Consider the following 18,376-nt stretch of genomic DNA (forward strand, 5'->3'; position numbering starts at 1 on the left):
AATTAAGTCAGATTTTCATTGAACATGTAAATATGTAATATTTTTGACAGAGAGAAACCTTGACCTTACGAGAGGAAATTAAGACCCAGGTAAAATAGTAAGCTCCAGATTTCACCTTTGGTTACGGCCAGTGGACCTTTGCTCGTTTTGTCCAGAAAGTCCACAGAGTTTTGTACTCAATTTGACATGGAATTTTCCTGCTTTTCTGGTGGACTTAAAGGAGGGATTGTTATTACCATTTATTTTTATTGTTTTGTATATGTTTGTGAGTTTGTGTGAAAGTCACTATGGCAATACCCGAGGAGCTTAAAACTCATTGCGATTTTACTTGTTTTGGAAAGCACATTGCCAGACCGTATAACATAGTGGGCTGTAACTAGCATTACATAGGTTACCGTCCACACTTTTCCCCTAGTCTCCAACAGAAGTGGTCTGCGTGAATTTCTATTCCTCAGATTCTATTTTTGTTGATCGATTGATTATGTGGTTCTTGTGGTAAAGCGCCATGACCGCTTTCGGTTTCTGACTCTTGTTAATACGTCCTCATTCCTAACCCTAACCTTGACAACAATATATCTGTGAAAAGTACTGTTGTTATATGTAAAGAGACAAAACCACTCCGTCCCCACCTTAGGTCCATTTTTTGGTTGTAATAGCAAACGACAATACATGTTTGTGAATCTGTTGAAGACCCTGTTTTCGTTAACTTTCTTTTTGCCCCTAGTTCTTCAACAACAGGTTCCTTTCATAGCATTACAGCCTAAACAGACCGTTGTCCTAACGTTTGTATGTCACAAAATCCACCCCCAATTATGGATGTTGAACGCAACTGTCAGTTTGGAAACACAATAATTTTCGCCACATTGTCTTTTTTGGTGTTAGTTGTAATCTCATTTTCAACAGTTTATAACAATGACGAGACCTAAATTGACTATTCAAACTTCCCAAACAACAATAATATAGTCTTACATGTGTTCCCAAATGCTTGTTAGTTTAATAGGTGACTTTGCCAAATATTATTTAATTAAGGCCTTAGGCTAAATAGATTTAGAAAGAAAATAAGAAATATTTAGAAAATCATACGTGTGTGACAATTTTCATAGCGTACTTTAGTCCGCTTGGCAGGAACCAAACCCTTCCACGCCACCCGTGTCCTCTTCGCTGTTGGCGTCACTCTTGGAGTTCCAATGACTAATTGACCCAGTCTTCTGGACAAAACAACGACCAAAGAGCTACCAGCAATGGGATACAGCAACGCTTTGACACAGCCTATATATTGCACTGTGAGGGTTTTACATGGTATACCTACGATTTTACGCCTCTTCTTTGAGGATTCGTTGCTAATTTGGTGGTTTATTGATATTTTTTTTTCAATTCTAGAATCCTAACTTCCCTCCAATAATACTTCACGCTTTTTGCCACTATGTTGTGCATTTGTTGTTCATTGAAGACCGTTTGTTCTCTAAGTGCTCGGATTTTATGTTTTGGCAACCAGCATTATGTGGTCCCTAGCGATTGTACAAGCCACACACATTTGCTTTGAAGTGAAAGGCGATCGTCTTAAAAGACTCTCGGGGTGACGGCTTAAAAGTACTCTCGGTGTCCGCTTTCATGTCATCATCTCGGTTTTGTCTTGAGACATGTACACATAAAGAAGCAGCGGGATCTTCTTCACCCGTATATTGCGAAAAACAGACACTGATGAATCCATTTCAGAGTTGGCGACGCGCACCACTGGTACTGTTCAGAAGGATGGGTATAAAATAAGCTGCCCTATATTTACTTGGTTCGTGCGCAAATGGGTAAATTTGCTTTCTGTGGGGCTGTTTTTTTTGACAACTGGTTGTTAGCGCATAAAGGAAGGGTTGACTCACTCACCGTACTTCTTTTTCTCTCTTTTCATTCTCCGCAAATCCTTTTTGACGGCACTAATGCCAATACCCTATGTCGTAGTCCGTGGCCCGATTATATGTTCACACACGGCTGTAATACTTTTCTCATCTAACCTACGACCGCTAACATCCATTGGGCCCATGTTTCATTGTGTAACAGATACTGCGAACCTCAAACTAAAGACGCTTAAACCGTATTATGCTAAATCACTTCTGTTGACACCAGACCAAACTCTGATGCGTGTTACAACTGAATTGTTCCCGTGTTTTTCTGTCAGATTACAATTAAAACTCATTAGTCTATATACATTTTGATTGGTTTTTTAAATAGGCTATCAAATTGTGCGTCCATCTCTTACATATTAAATTTAATTTGTTTAATTCTTATTTATTTTTTTTGTAAAATTGTGAGGTACGAGGCTTGCAGGAGTCTAGGAGAATTTGTGAAAGCTCACGCAATTATTGAGTAATAGCCGGTAACCACGTTACTATAAATGCCTCGATCTCTAATGCATTTTTCTGAGTACAGAGCCCTTTTGGTGTACGATCATAGATAGAGATGATTCAGCTATACTTAACCATAAAGTAAACAAATGGTCGCTCATATCTAATTATACGACTCTGACTATATACTTTGTCGTTCTATGTATGTATCATAAAATATAGGGTCGACCTGCGTACTTTTGGATCGTTTTATTGTGCCCTTGGAGCCGACAGAGTGGACAGGTGCTTCTTCTAGCAGCAAAGGTACTTGGGAGGAAATGACGATATAAGTCGTAGGTGCTGGTCGGACCCCCCCCGAGGCCTTTATTTTGGTGCAGAGTAGCAAGCAGAGAGAGTAAGAGCATTACACAATCAGTTGTACTGTTTTATCCGCCTACAGTCGAAGATTAAACACTGTACCTTACGACTTTCTTGGTCAGCATGAACATGAAATTGCGTGACGGAGGACAAATGTTCTCATAACCGACGCAGCGATGTGTTACATGTGGTCCTGTGTTTAAACGTCTCTATGTACATAATTGTACAGCTAGGGAATTTGTTGGTTGATTAGTTTAAAAAGCTGTTCCAGCACGACATGCGCGCTCTTGACTTAACAGTGATGGCGAAATGCGACGATTGGCCTTGATATGTTACAAATTGCGACGCGCTTATCTTCTTCTTTGGCCGTTCAGTAATTTCAGTTTGTTGTATCTCACATGGAGAAATCACATAATACGTTTACAGACCGGATGAACGCCTTAAAGATGGGTTTACGGAATTCAATCAATACCATAATTGCCCGTTCATTCGCTTTCATTTTTTCCGTGTGGCTTGCATTTCGTTCTAGACGCAAAGCTCTCACTCCAGGTACCCCATCGCACCAACGTTACGAGTTCGCGTTGGACGGCAAAGCTTAAACCTATCTCTATATTATCCTCTTCCTATCGCTGTAAATTTTAAAACGCGATCCCTCTAACAAACAACTGCGTATTTGCTTCTAGGCCTGGTGTTTTATATGTTCTCTTACATTTTGCGACGTTGTCATAGGCTTTTTTGTCTGCTTTTTTTGCACTGGCTGGTCATATTCTAAATTACGGGGTTCACCCTTGTTGCGTGCCGCCTCGCAAGAGATTTTCACCCCCCCAGTTAACTGTGCTGTTGATTATAAAATGTAAGTTTACCGGTTCACCTTTACATAACCAAGCTATCCGATTCTACGACATTTCATTCAAATAAATGTAATATGCCTTTATGTTAGGTTAACGCATAAGTTTCTCTTTTTAATCGTTTTTGTTGTACCGGGGATGGACGGTTTGATTTAGATTTCATTTTAGGATTATTTCTATTACCATTTAATTTTTACACAAGGCCTATATTCTAGATGTTTTTTTTTTTTTGATTATTTAAGGGGCATAACTGAAGGGGCATAAATGATTTCTTAGCAGGCTTTTTTCTGCTGTACAGCAGGCGCTTTTCACAACTTTCTCCTTTTAGAAACTAAGGCTTTCAGTACCTGGACGCGTTAAAACGAGGAGGCATCATCTCTCAGTAGCCTATACATTAACAATATGTTTTATCTCGTCAGGATGAAATGGTGTATACAATTATAAATTGTGTTGTAAGTTAATTAATTTTAATGATAAAATGTGTATCGCGTATTATTATTTAAATTTATGGGCAATTCAATGAACGGAACAAAAGAATTTACATATGGCTCCGTTTTTCATATTTTTGTTTCGGATAATGCATTATAAAAACGCTGACAAGGATTACTTATTCTTCTGTCATGCTTAGGTGCTGCTTGCAGATCCCCACTCTCAACCTTTCCTGATGAGTTCTGTTTCAGTTAACCTAATTTAAGCAGCCTCCCAGCCATAACCAGGCCCTTCATACCAAATAGTTCTCTATTATAGTTGGCTTTATTTATACAGCAACAACGTCACGCTTTAAAAATATTCATGTAATTGGTGTAAAATATAAAAATAGTGGACTATGCCATTGCTTTGGGTTAGACATTTTGGAACCATTTGTGGCAGTGGCCCCTTAGCTTATATAGGCCTATTTTTGATTTTGTTTTGTTTTTTCTGTCTTTTCTTTTGCATATTATGATATTTTCATTTAAAAAACACCTTTACTAAATGAGGTTTTTAACGCATTATTCCTTCAAATACTATTAGGCCTATTAAATTCCAGTTGTAGTTGTCGTGGCTTCGTCGCCCGCAACAAACACTCCACCTTGGTGGTCTCAGTTTTAGTGAGGCTCTACTCTCCTACACCGACCCAGCTTGTATTTCATATATTTTAGTTCCCTCTAGTTATAACTTAGAAAACTATTTTAAAGCGTCTCTTGAGATGTCAAAATGAACGTATCGAGAAGATTAAATATTCCCTTTAGAGGAAATGGGGCGCACATGTCTTGCTTAAGAGCTACACGGTGGTGCACGCCTCGTGATTGTGATCGTGGTACATTGAGTCTGATAGAGGCTACAAGTGTTTATTCATGCTGCACGTGAATGCCGCAGTTTTTAACAAACACGATATCGGCGTCCAAACTTCTTTTTTTAATGCGCAAGATACGCCGGATCCCCCGTCTTTATTTATTATTTTACCTTTTTGGTAACTGTGTTAATTTATACCATGAAACCCTTTGACCCGGAAAACACCGGCATAAGGTATACTATTCGATGTTTGATTATTACCAAGGTGGGTTGTGGAAATACTCGCGCGCCGCTGCTAACCTTCTCCTAACCCTCATACAGTAGCTCCGTTTAAGACCACTTTATTAGCTGGACTCCACAAACCCAAATTTGTCTGTTTGTGTCCTTGAAAAAAACTTTGCATTGCCTGCTCTCTATCCTACTCATTTATTTCCCTTTCTTTCTCTGCTCTCCCTACTTCGTCTCTTTAACATACAGCTTTTAATTTTAAAGCCCCCCCCCCCCCCCCCCGGTCCGAAAAAACACGAGGCATGGGAGCTATAGTCCTTCATTGTTGAAGGAATGCCGTTCTGGTTCCGAGGGTACACTGACACCAACAATGGCAATGACGCAAGAACCTGTCCTCCGCGTCACATTCACATCACCCAAAATCTTTACGCCCGCCCTCCCCTTCAGGAGCCCAGCATCTCACCCTCCATGTTTTTCTAGCGCAACGAGGATATCCTCTTGATTAATTCAATTTTAGAAAAATGTAAATAATGCAGCAAGATACAGGCCTTTACAATATTTCTTGGAAACAAACATAGTAACTTTGGACCCACCCTTGTTTTATGTTCGCCCCCGCCGACTTCGGAACTCACTGGGGCTAACTGAAGGACACACTGCTGTTCGGACTGGCCATCACACATGCAGGACGTAGAAACCCACCCAAGGGCCTCACAGCGTATGAGCGGATTACCTGAAGAAACTATACTGAAATCTGTTCTCCGCATCAGATATAGCACAATAGGCTATTTATTATGACCTAAACTGACCCACGCCTCAGACAGAAAGGTGATGTATTGGCTACGTATCAATGGACGGTCTCCCAACCTGGCAAATTCATGATCAACTTGATACATTTAACCTGTGCTGTATTCTCGGTTCTGCCGAAACGGGATGCAAACAGTAACTTGCACAACTTTATTTCCAAGATGTCGGCTTCTCTCTTGGACATATAACCGTAAGCGAAGGCCTGGCTTTAGTGACGGTTACTGTGTTCGCGTTAGGGAAGGCCCTTCAAGACCTTAATTCTTGGTGACCCAACAAATAAACTCTTAGGTTGACTGGACGCACCGGGGCAGCGGTCGTCTGTCCTCGACGCCATGGATCCCGTATCACGGTAAGGATTCACAATTCACCATCACGGCTATTCCCCACACAAACCACAACAAGGGTCCCCATTTTCAACACTTATTTGATTTAAATGATTTGAATGGCTTATTATCAGGTCCGTTGCTTGACTCATTTACGCCTATTTTTCGTACTATTGCCTTCATTTTGCTGCTTGCATGCAAAACCGGATCTTCCTATGAGTGGCGTTCACCACTCTCAAATTTCTTTTCTTCACAGGCAAATTCACTTAACTAAGGTTCGCTTTTAGTATGAGAACTATACAAATGTATAACCACTTTCTTCCAATTTCAATTGAGAAATGACATATAATTACAAATGTGTGTGCAACAAGGGGTATTGATTTTTCAATTTGGCTAGTCCCAAGAAACCTATCAGTGACAGACTGAGAAAAAATTTATCTTAAGTTGAAATGTGGGGACGTGTACAGTCGCCTCATGATAACGGCACTAACGTTTCTTTATTCCTATAGTCTTTCCCTCTTGCAGCTCCTAGAAGACAATTTTCCCCCCTCCCGTGTGAAATTTTGACCGGTCTGTCTAAACAAAATAATGATCTTTTTGGTTTTTCAGGCCTAATCCAAACACGTTTCTCAACGGAGAAGCATGCATACCTTTTTCCTCTTTGAAATTAAAACTTAATTCCCGTGTCGCTTTTAACGGCTCTATTTTCCACAGTAAAAGAAAATGGGATACGACTACGTCTAGTTCCATGAGCCACCAGAGGATAAAGAAATTCTGGCTTGTCAGTGATACGTATGGCATTTCCTATCTTCGTCAAAACGAAGACTGTTTTCGGAAAGAATGGGGAAAGTCACCGCGATAAAAATGAAGTTTACTATCCAGAGTGAAAATGTGATCAGAGAGGGGGGGGGGGGGGGGGGGGGGGGGGGGGGGGGGCGGGTCGCGGGGCCAAACTTTTTTAATGACGGGGATATGTACTTTAGAGAAGTGAGCGCTGTCCTATGAGCCTCTACACGCGTTACTATCAACGCGCACACTTATGTCTTTGTGCGAGCGCAGCACTAATGTCTTTAGTACAGCAGAGCTACCACTATAATCGGATTTTTCCATACGCGCGGGCGCGAGCCTCTCCTGGCTAGCTTGACACTGTGGCGGGAACCCCTTGGGGAGGAGGAGACTTGTGCATCCAAAAAGCGAGGACGGACAAATCAAAATATTTGGGCTTTCAACCCACATTCATTATTTTGAAATTCTTTAATAGTAACCCAAATGGACTCGTTTCAGAACCACTTGACCCCCGTTGCCTCTCTCCGCTTTTAGATAAACAGATAAAGCCCTCCTGTGTTTTTTTTAACTGTGTATGTGTGTTGTTATTTGTAAGGACGACCGAGTCCTTTTCCGAACTGCCTGATGTGATGTTTCTTACTGTTTTTGTAACAATTTGAATTAGAGGACGGTTCAGGAAATCTGACCTCGTAGCAAACCCGCACATTATTCCCAACTCCCAGGTTTTCGTACCGTGTTTTTTGGGGTGTTTTGTTTGTTCAGCTGGAATGGCCATCAAACAGCCAGTCATGTCCTTCCGCGTTCGACACTCCCTCTCGCTATTGCCTCGCTCTCCTCCTGCTGTCCCCTCCGGTTGTCCCCTCCACGCTTCTCTCGGCCGCGCTCCTCACCACCAAAACGGATCCTAGGGAGAGTAAATCAGCTCCGGAGGAACAACCTTCTCAAAACACACAGACAAACATTTACGATGGCTTTCTTTTTAGGATTTTTTTTTTTTTTTAAATGCAGTAATTTCAATTCCACTGCGACTTTAAAATTTCAAAACAAGAAACTTATATTGCGTCTCTAGCCGGAAAATAAACGTTTCTTTTTTAAGATATGGGTATTAAAAAAACACAACCAAAATTCTGTGCCTCTACAAACTTATAGTATTGGCTGTATAGAGGCAGGCACCGCAAACAACCAAATTTACAGTTTAAGTTTGTTAGTGCTTTAAAAACTATTGGACAGATGGCCACCACCACTGAGATAAGGCCAATTTGAGAGCACGAGATTCACAATGGCTGGGGAAGCAAAAAACACATACCAAAGAAACATACTCAAGTGACAGGGCCAGCGGGCCAGAGAGCGCAGGATGAAAGCCTCTCTGCACTTCACTCTCTTAGTATATCTTTTACTTTGGTGGAACCCTGTCCATGGCACTGCACGGACCCCCCTGCCTCCCACCCTCCAACCATCTTGGCCAGGGCCATATCGGGCACACATAGCTTTGAGTTCACAGGGTGACTCGAAACATTCCTTAATGTTCACCGCTCTATCACAGCACCTTTCCCCCAACCCCACTCTATATAAGTATGGTGATGTGGAGGTAATGAGAGTTTGTGTCTGTGTGCTCTATCCGTATGTTTGTGGTGTGTGTGTGTGTCTAAAAACAATACCAGATAATCCATTGCCAGATAATCCGGATTTGTTGCACTAGTGTTTAACAACTCGCTGGACAGACGTTGTCTAAAATGTGTCCTGTCCACGTGATTCATTGTTTCAAGGATGCTGCCATGCTCTGTGCACCATTACTGAATTTCTTAAATGAACGGGATTGTTGTGTGGGCATCTAAATGGATTTACTGTCCCATTATGCTCACATTTGTAAGATCTGTGTGCAGGAGAGGAAATGAGAAGGGAAAAACTACCTTTGCGACATTTTGGAATGAAATCTTTCCCTTTGCTCCTTGTTGGTCATCCCTCTTCTCCACCCCAGCCTTAGCAAAGCGAAAATCCACAAATGAAAATGTTCGGGAAACAAGTGAAAAGAGTTCTTTATATACTTTTATCACAAACAAACCAAAAACATGGTGACCAATGTATTTTAAAGAATGTATAATAAAAAACAATCATTTGAAAAAAACAAAATAAAAGTTTGATTAAAATATATTAGATAAAAAATGTTGATAGATCGATAGATAAAATAGATGGATACATTTTTAAACAAAGGTGGAAAAGGGGAATATTCGTTTATTATAAAAAGACCAGAAATGTTTTCTTAAATAGTGTTTTCCCTAATACTTTAAATATAAAAAAACAATTGTATATATTTTTACAAGTCTGTGATTTAGTAGTATTAATTACAAATTCCTTCGTTTTTTTTGAACACTACACAATTTTATTAATTTGACATTAAAATATTAAGTTTTAGTTAATATTACTTTTACGGAGCATTCCATTCGCAATATTTTTAACTAGTTGCTTATTAGTATTGATTAGCATATTAGCTGCTTATTGTTATTATTATTCTTATTATATAATATTATTAGTCATAGAATATATTAAATTCTATAAAGCACCTATTAATGCTTTATTTGCTGCATGACCATATTTTTTAGATTCCGTTTAATCCCTGTCCCATACCCTGAAACCTTTTAACAAATACCCTTGCTGACGTGTAATCAGCAGCAAATTAGCACAGTTTGAAGCAAAAAATGTTGTAGTTATTATAGATAATTTAATAGTGGAATACAAATATGAAATATAAGATATAAATTATATTTTAGGGAATTATTAGAAAATACAAATATTTTACATACGAGACACAGTCCATAAAGTACTCATACAACCATTATAAATGATTTTATTTTTTTGTGAATGATTTGTTTGATTTAACTGATTGAACCCATAAAAAGATGTAAAGTCCTTAGCCTCTTCTTTGTTATTAACATTCTATTAAATATTGTGCACCTCCATGCCATTGGTTATAGAAAACAGCGGGACATCATTTAAGTTCACACATTGTTGCTAATCTTATTTTAATAGATAGTCCAGACGATGCAATCTTTTCCTGCCTGCTTTTTCCTTGAGCACATATCTGTGTGGTAGATGCTTGATGCTTTTTGAGGTTGTACGGTTATTATTTGTGTCTGTTTGTTCACAACAGCTTGACCAGGTATGAAGGCCATCATGCATCACATGGAAATTGCCACGTACTCTCACTAAAAATACTTTTTTCCTGCATCAGCAAACACCACAAGGAGCTGTGGAGCACCGTTTATACATCACCCAGCAACTCACTGCCATTTTCAATTTCTCACAACGAAAGGGAGAGATGAGGTGGAGACGACTTATCACTCTTAGAGAGAGTTTTTCTAAACGTTTAGTTTAACCCTACTTTAGTGGTTTTTAGTCCTAAATACTGCTTATCTCCATACCCTAACTCTTTTAAGAGAGAGGATTGAGTATCGTGTGTGTGTGTGTGTGGTGTGTGTTGTGCGCGTAGGACGTGTGGAGTTTTTATATTCCCCTTAGCCTTTTTGTTGCCTTTAGACGAAAACTTTTCTAGGACTATTTTTCAGTCCTGAAAGCACCATCGGTTATGGAGGAACAAGTCCTTTTGTGGCATAAGTGTGGGTTTCTGTCTTGTGCATATATATGTGTGTGTGAGTTGTGTGCGGCCACACAGGCCTAAAGGTTCTGAAGTGGGTTGTGGTTTTCAGCCCCCAAGTTCACCAAAGCTGGAGGATGGAGCTGAAAAAGCGGGGGCTAAAAGATTATGAGACCTCTCTAATGCGTCCCTTTATTTAAAAAAATGTTAGCGGAATAAAAAGAAATAACAAGCTGGCCAGAAACAATGGCCGTCTTCCCTGAGAGGCAGCAGCAGGCGGAGGTGAAAGTGCCCTGGAGATTGCAGAGCAGAGGCTCAAACAGAGAGGCATTCCCTGGCAGTAATTACAGGGTCCTGCTTATAATCTGCCCCCTAATGATTATGTCCTCCAGTAATTTTAACTAAGGATTTCTCCTCTCTTTTTTCTGTTCATGAATGCCCATTGTGAGAGATCTCAGAGAAAGTATGCCTCTGTGTGTATGTGCATGTTGTGCTGCTGGCAGAGAAAGTGACAGAGATTGAGGTGGTTTAAGTGGGCTGGTTTAGATGTAATAACAGATGCTGAGTGAGTGAGAGAGAGGAAGAATGAAAAGGGACATCTCAGGGCTGACGGGAGGAAAAAGCCCTCAAGTGAAAAATAATAAATTTGCACAGGGTCTCTTCATATCCTATGGTTGCGCATATGCGTTTTGAAAACCCGGAGTAGTGTTGTTGGATTGTATACAGAAATACATCTGATATTGAGGCACAAAATCAATAACTTGGTCTCGAATAAAAATATAAAACCATCCTGAAGCCAACTATCTTCCTACCCTAATATAAACCTTCCTCTATTTTTGTTTCCGTCTCACCTTCTTTTTTATTTTATTTTCTCGGGGTCATGTTTGGAGTAGGGGCAGGAAGTTTTTCCTGGGTATTTATATTGCCAAGAGGATGTGCCCCGAGGAGCACGAGGGAGGAGGACAGGGGGTTGGCAGACTTCCTGTGTGAGCAGTATGATGGAGGGGGGGAAAAAGGAAGTGGTGTATCCACCAGTGTTTTGTCTTCCTCTTGCAGTCCTGCACAGGTCTGTCACAGACCATTGTGCAACCTGGGCAGATTGATGGGGCAAAGCAGTGGCAGGAAGCTGAAAGCTGGGGCGAAAGAGAAAAAGCAGGGGGTAAACAGATATGCTGCTCCTCCTCATGACATCCTTTTTTTCAGTACAGCTTTCAAATGGTTTCATTGGCATGGGTAAATAAGTGCCAAAGCATAGTAAAATTAAACGTATACAAGCACATTTACACACAAATATTCGCACATTAGAAATAGGATGTAAGTAGGAATAAAGCAGCATGTTAATGTTTACCATTTTATGCATGTTGCCAAGCCACAAATGTTTCAGTTTACTCTCCAGTTTGTGGTCCTGTTCTTCTGGTTGTCCTTTTCCTGCAGTAGGATTTGATATATTCCTCACAGCCAGATTTTAGCGTGCTGAGCTTCTCCAAGTAGGTATGTCATTTTGTGTCCATGAAATATTATTAAAACCTTAACATTGTTGTACCAATTATTATTACAATTTCAAAAACACTTTTACTGTATTTTATTCCTGTGATGGCAAAGCTGAAATGTTTCAGCAGCCTTTACTCCAGTCTTCAGTGTCCTCATGATTCTTCAGAAATTATTCCTAATATATGTTGATTTTGGTGCTCAAGAAGTATTTCTTCATATTAGCATTGTTGAAAACAGTTGCAGTGCTCAATATTTTTTGTGGTTTCCATGATACATTTTTTCAGGATTCTTTGATGACTAGAATGTTCAAAAGACCAGCATTTATTTGAAACAGAAATCTTTCGCAAACATTGTAAATGTGTTTGAATGTCACTTTATGAATAATTTAATGTATCCTTGCTGAATAAAAGTATAAGTATTATTTTGATTGCTTTTGAAAAAAAAAGTACTTTACCCCAAACTTTTGGAACGGTAGTATACATGCACAACCATGATTTTTGTGGTTTGTTTGTTGTTGTTGTTGTGGTTTTTACTGTGACCCCCATGCGCCACCATAAGTCTAAATACATCTGCTGTCCAGACAAAATGAGATTTGGCAACCAAAACGGTTTGTTGAAATTCCATATTACATTAGGAATTTTTATCAGTTTCTTGGTCCGTACCGCACAAAGCCATGATGCCTATTCTCAAGGAAGAAGAAGACAAAGGTTAAAAACAGAGAAAGTGTAGAGAAATGACTCCCCTTTGTGTTATTATTTTGCAAGAGAGTCTGGCAGCACAGATTTTAGAAAGTGAATTTAAACTTATTTTTATGAAATATTGTTTGTTCTTGTTTCAGATAGATGCATGCATTTAGATGTGGATCTGTCTGACAAAAGAAGACTGGGGGAAATACTTTTTGTGTTTGTTTTTTTTAAACCTTCAGTTTAACTGAGGAACCCGTGCGTTTAGCTTTTACACTTGTTTTTGGTTTAACATCCTGATGCTTGGCCGTAATTATCAGGCCAGGAGCGCTGGAACCATTGTAATCAACATTTCATTTTGAGCAAACCAGGAGTTTTCAGGGCTTTCGTAGGTAGTTGATGAAAAAGGACTCAGAGCCTAGATGATTCCTTCTGTTTTTGATCTGCGTTATGAACGCCGGTCCGAGATGGCAGGGAACGAGTAGTATGGTACTAAAATCGAGCCAATCCTCTCTCACCCTGCTGCTCCTGTTCTTCTTCCTGTGCTCTGTCAACCTCTATTGTCCCCCCTATTTCAGTTCAGCATGCTTTTCTTGGCCGTGGGAAGTATTCAGAACCCCCATGCCTTCTCCATCCTCTATTTTTTTTTACACTTCGTTTTAGTGTTCACCCAATTCTAGATTATAATGCTTTCTGGTTTGCCCTTACAATACCTAGGACCCTTACCTTCTCTTGCTCCCTTCTTGTCCTGTCAGCCATTCTTGTTGTACTTTCTTAACTATGCCAACGAGGCAACGAGACTTGATGGACCATTAAAAGAGCCCTCGAGCGACCGAAGGGAAAGCCAAAGGGAGAAAGGTCACTCTCGGGTGAGTAGTGATATCACCCCCCCCTAAGTCTATACCATATGCTCACACTCCAGTACAGGCATATGTTCTGCGACATGCATTTTTGTCCACCAACAGATTAGTAGATATGTCAAAGTTTTTTTTTTAAAAGATTGACAAAGGAGAATATCAATTATTTTTTAAATTTCCTCAGCAAAGTGAATGTGAAAGGAGTATGTTAGGGTTAGGTTATTTATATTATTATATTCTTATGCTGGTTAACTACTGTACATACACGTATGTACCCACCTTCAAGTTGTGAGGTGTATGCCACAAGGTGTGTAAGAGTCTTTGTGTTGACACAGCAGTAATTTAAAGAGCCAGTACAGCAAATGAGTTTATGAATTGAGTGTTGTGTAACGTGCTATGAACGGGTGATCCTGTCCGAGAGTACATTTGTGTACAACAGATGCAGTATCTCGGAGAAGAGTGAGAGAAAGAGGGAGAGTAAGAGGAAAGAGAGAGAGAGAGAAAGCTAAAAATGAGAGAGGAGAGCTGGCCAATTGTGATTTGTGGGTTCGAGAGCGGCACCAATCCCTCGAGGGGATCGTCTTCCCCGCTTGGCCCTTGCCCCTGGCCCCAGCCATGGTTCTACAGGGGTCCCTCAAGTTCCTTAGGAAAAACATTTTCAGCCCCCTCTCACCTCTGAAACCCCAGCCATCGGCCTTTTTTTATCTGGCCTGCGCCTGTCTGACAGCTTTACTGAGGTTACATACAAGCCACACAGGGATTGAAGGAAAAAGGAGATTAGAGAAAAGAGAGGACCGATAGGGAAGAAAAAGAAAGAGAGCGAGCTAAAAAGAGAAAAGAGGGGAGGAAAAGTAGGAGGCGCGAGTTGCGCTTTACGCCAGATCTTAATCGCCACGATTTTGGAGCCTTTTTTGGAGGAGATGCTCCGCTCAGACACGTACTCATTAGTGATGCTAGAGCCAGAAGTGGTGGGACACAAAAAGTGGTGAAGCCGAGAGGAGGAGTTAAGAAATAAAAGTGGCGAGTTGGCCTTGCTGAATGACTGGTATTTCTAATTAAGCAGATCAAGTCTAGATTGTTTACTAAGATTTTTTTTTATTCTTGTAGCTCTTAAAGAGTAGAGCATGGTTAAGCGTAAGGTCATGGAAAAGTGAGATCTGATTGGATGTGATGTAAGTCACTTTAGATAATGTAAATGGATGTAAATGTGAATTATCTACTTTCTATTTTACCTCTATACTTTCTAAATGCATTTTAATGAATAATTCTGTGAACTGTTCATATGTTCTATGTGCATACGTGCATATGCTATTTTTTAACACTTTATTTTTTAACCCTGTGTCTGATTAATGTATTTTGCAATGATGACACTGAATGTGGTTGAATGTGGGCCAGGGTCTGGTGCGATGACAACTTCAGAAAATGGAGAGAGCCCTTTTTAAATTCCCAATATTTCAATTCCTGACAAATTTAGAAAAAAAAAAAAAAAACACAAAGTTTGAAGGTTTGATAGACTGACTAGGAAGAAAATACTTAAATTCAGAAAAACTTTGCAAGCCATAAATTCACCATGGGATTTAGATGTACTGACCATTTTTTGCTTTTTTCTATAATTCAAAATAGATCTTGTAATATTTACGCACGAGAAAGAGCTTGTTTTCTTGGGCCAAGAACTGAGGTAGTCCCCCCCCCCCAAAATAATCTGTACTATATTCTACTTACCCAGCAAAAGAGCCCTGCCTGTTGGTTTGCTTATGTTTGAAAATGGTTATTCTGAGTGGATTTTAAAGGTGTTTACATTGTTGTTTTTGATGTGGTTTTGCGTCAGGATAATGTTTATGATGATGTCACAATCATGTTGTTTTGGTATGATTATGTTTCAGTTTGAAGGTGCTTGGATCAGTACCCCTGGGTATGGTGTCGTGTCACATAATTTTGGATCGGTTTAGCTGGTGTTGTAACAAACGGTGTTGCGTGATGTTATATGGCTTGGATTTGTCTTGGGGTGGTGTGTTCAGTTCTTCAAGGCCATGTTGCTTATGTCATGCTGTGACAAGCTGGTAATAACAACAAACACAACTTAGCACAAGCACTGTCAGGTTTGTATTTAGCCCAGATCATGTTTCCCACAGCACAGAACCTGACCTTGCTTGGTTGGGAGGACTACACCCACAATTACTACGGTGATTAATCACCTGGGAGACAGTGCCTTTAACAATGATGTGTTTGTTTGTAAAAATGCTTTTTGCTTGTCTTATTAGCCCCAGTGGTCACCCATGCAAATCACACCCCAGTGTGACTCCTCTCTAAATGGCTGTTGTTCTTGCATGGTGGTTGTGATAATACCAAGTGGCATTATGTTTTGGGCTGTTGACTCCAATGAGTGAACGAAAATCCCAGTGGGTTAACAGATTAGTGCAGCCATAAGGGACTGTAGGGGTGTAAAAACTCCAGTGCTCCAAATGTGACAAAATCCAGACTGTTGCATTCATCACCCCCCGCCGCTAAAAGTCAGAAACTAGAAAAACATGCCGGCATTTTTACCACAGGAGCCCATATTAGCACTGCTGTAAGCAGTTTTCTTATGTTGACCAGACTATATGAGTTTCAGTCCAAGTACTTTTATCCAAGACATTATCCAAGCTTACTATAAAAAATTCTATATTATTCTTTATGACATCATCTGAGCCTGAAGGTCCACTGTTCTGCAGAGTTTAGCGCCAATCCCTGAATCAACGTCTCTCCTGCCTGTATCTTTCATCTAATCTCTTGAAATACTTTGTTTAGCTTGTTTTTGGTGTGTTTTTGATTTTGGTTGGAGTTAAAGACTGTCCAATAAAATGGATAGATCTCAAAAACCTTTCTAAATATACTACTTTGATATAATCCAGGTTTTTATGATAATAGTTTCTGGATAGACTTTATACTTTGACATTGTGCATACTGTAGCACTGATTCATAAATACATTCATTCATTAGTTTGTCATTCATTGTCAGATATTACCTAAAATTGCACGGAAATTATATATTATAATTTTGTTTTAATTTCATTAATTTGTTTTTTGAATGCTAAATAACCAGGAAAAAGAGTATGTATTTAGAGGGTTGATGTGCAGTCTAATATAGGAATTATTGTTTAAAGTGTACAGTTTTGATAGAATGTAGTCGCAAAGAAAAATATCAGAATTGCTATTTTCTTCTTCTTTGTCCTTCAGGCCAATCTTCTATCTTGTCTTTTTTCTTTCTTTCTTTCATTTAATCTTTCTGTTTTTTCTGTCTTTACTTTCTATTTTTTTTTTTAATACATTTTTTTTTCTTGAAGTCTTATTATTTATAAATGGGTTTTCCATATCATATCATAATGTAATTACCTTTTATTGTTGTTATTTGATGCTATATGTTTCTATATTTCTATATATCTAATATATTAACTTTTCTGTCTCTCTCTCCTCTCTCTCTCTCTCTCTCCTCTCAGAAGTATACACCTTTCTCTTAAACGCGCACACACAACTTGCCCGTCACATGCTTACCTGCAACACGTTCAGCCACAACCCCGCACACACACACTACACACACCTGCACACGACACACACACACACATGTTTTGTTATTTTTGTGAAAAGTGGGGACATCCCATAGGCGTAACTGTTGGGTTGATTTTTTTTACTGTACAAACTGTATATTCTATCGCCACTACATACCCCAAATTCCCTACACCTAACCCCTACCCCTTACAGTCGAAACTTTGTGCATTTTTAACTTTCACCAAATGTGCGTTAAAAACGCTTTGATAAGACACATTTTTGAAAAATGGGGACATTTGTGGGTTATGTCCTCATAAGTCACCCTTCCTTGTAATACCTGTGTCATGACCCATGTCATTATGATCAAACAAAGTTGTGTCCTGATATGTCACAAAAGCCACACACACACACACACACACACACAACACACAAACACACACACACAACACCAAACACACACACACACACACAACACACAGGTCAAAATGTGTGTGGTATCTAAATATTTACTTATGATGTCATGACCATTCTCATTTCAGAAAGACTAACAACACAAAAATAAATTCCAGCCGTGACTTAAGCATGAGTTTCTATGGTCTCATCACTTTCTCGAAAAGATTTCTTTTTTTTCGTTCTTTTCTCTATACTTTTTATTCTTTTTTTACATTCATGTGGAAAATCTGGGAACCTCACTGTGCAAAATCTCCTAAACAGTCTAATATATTTTTATTACATAATCAGTCATCTCCCCCTTCAAACACATATTTCATCAACACCCATTCAACATCATTCACACATTGTGTAGTATATTTAGTGAAAACATTGATCCGATACACAACATTTTACCACATAAGTATTACCATAGCATCATCCATCCCTTTTCTTCTGTTCTGACTGCCATCTCTTTGGAAAACAGTACTCTACAGTACAACAGCCTGTGAGAACAGAGGTTGTAAGGGGTCAGTCACAGGCTGAGAGAAAGATCTGTGTAGGCCTGTCAGTAGTTAACATAGATTTTAACATCTGGCATGGCCCTGGAGAGACAGAGGGCAAAGAGAGAGAGAGAGTTAAAGCGCTCTGTGTCATAGCATTGACAGCCTAACCCTGTCTGACCTTTGACTACTGCTGTCCTTCACTCTCTACCAAACCAGGACATTAGTCAGCCATGGAATCTCTACTCACTAGATCTGTTCTCAGAAGGATTGTTAGTTTATTTAGAGCTACGCTTAAATATTGTGGAGTGCATTATTATATGTGAATTAAATGTTCATCATT

This window comes from Cyprinus carpio, chromosome B8, assembly GCF_018340385.1.
Source record: "Cyprinus carpio isolate SPL01 chromosome B8, ASM1834038v1, whole genome shotgun sequence".
Taxonomy (NCBI): Eukaryota; Metazoa; Chordata; class Actinopteri; order Cypriniformes; family Cyprinidae; genus Cyprinus; species Cyprinus carpio.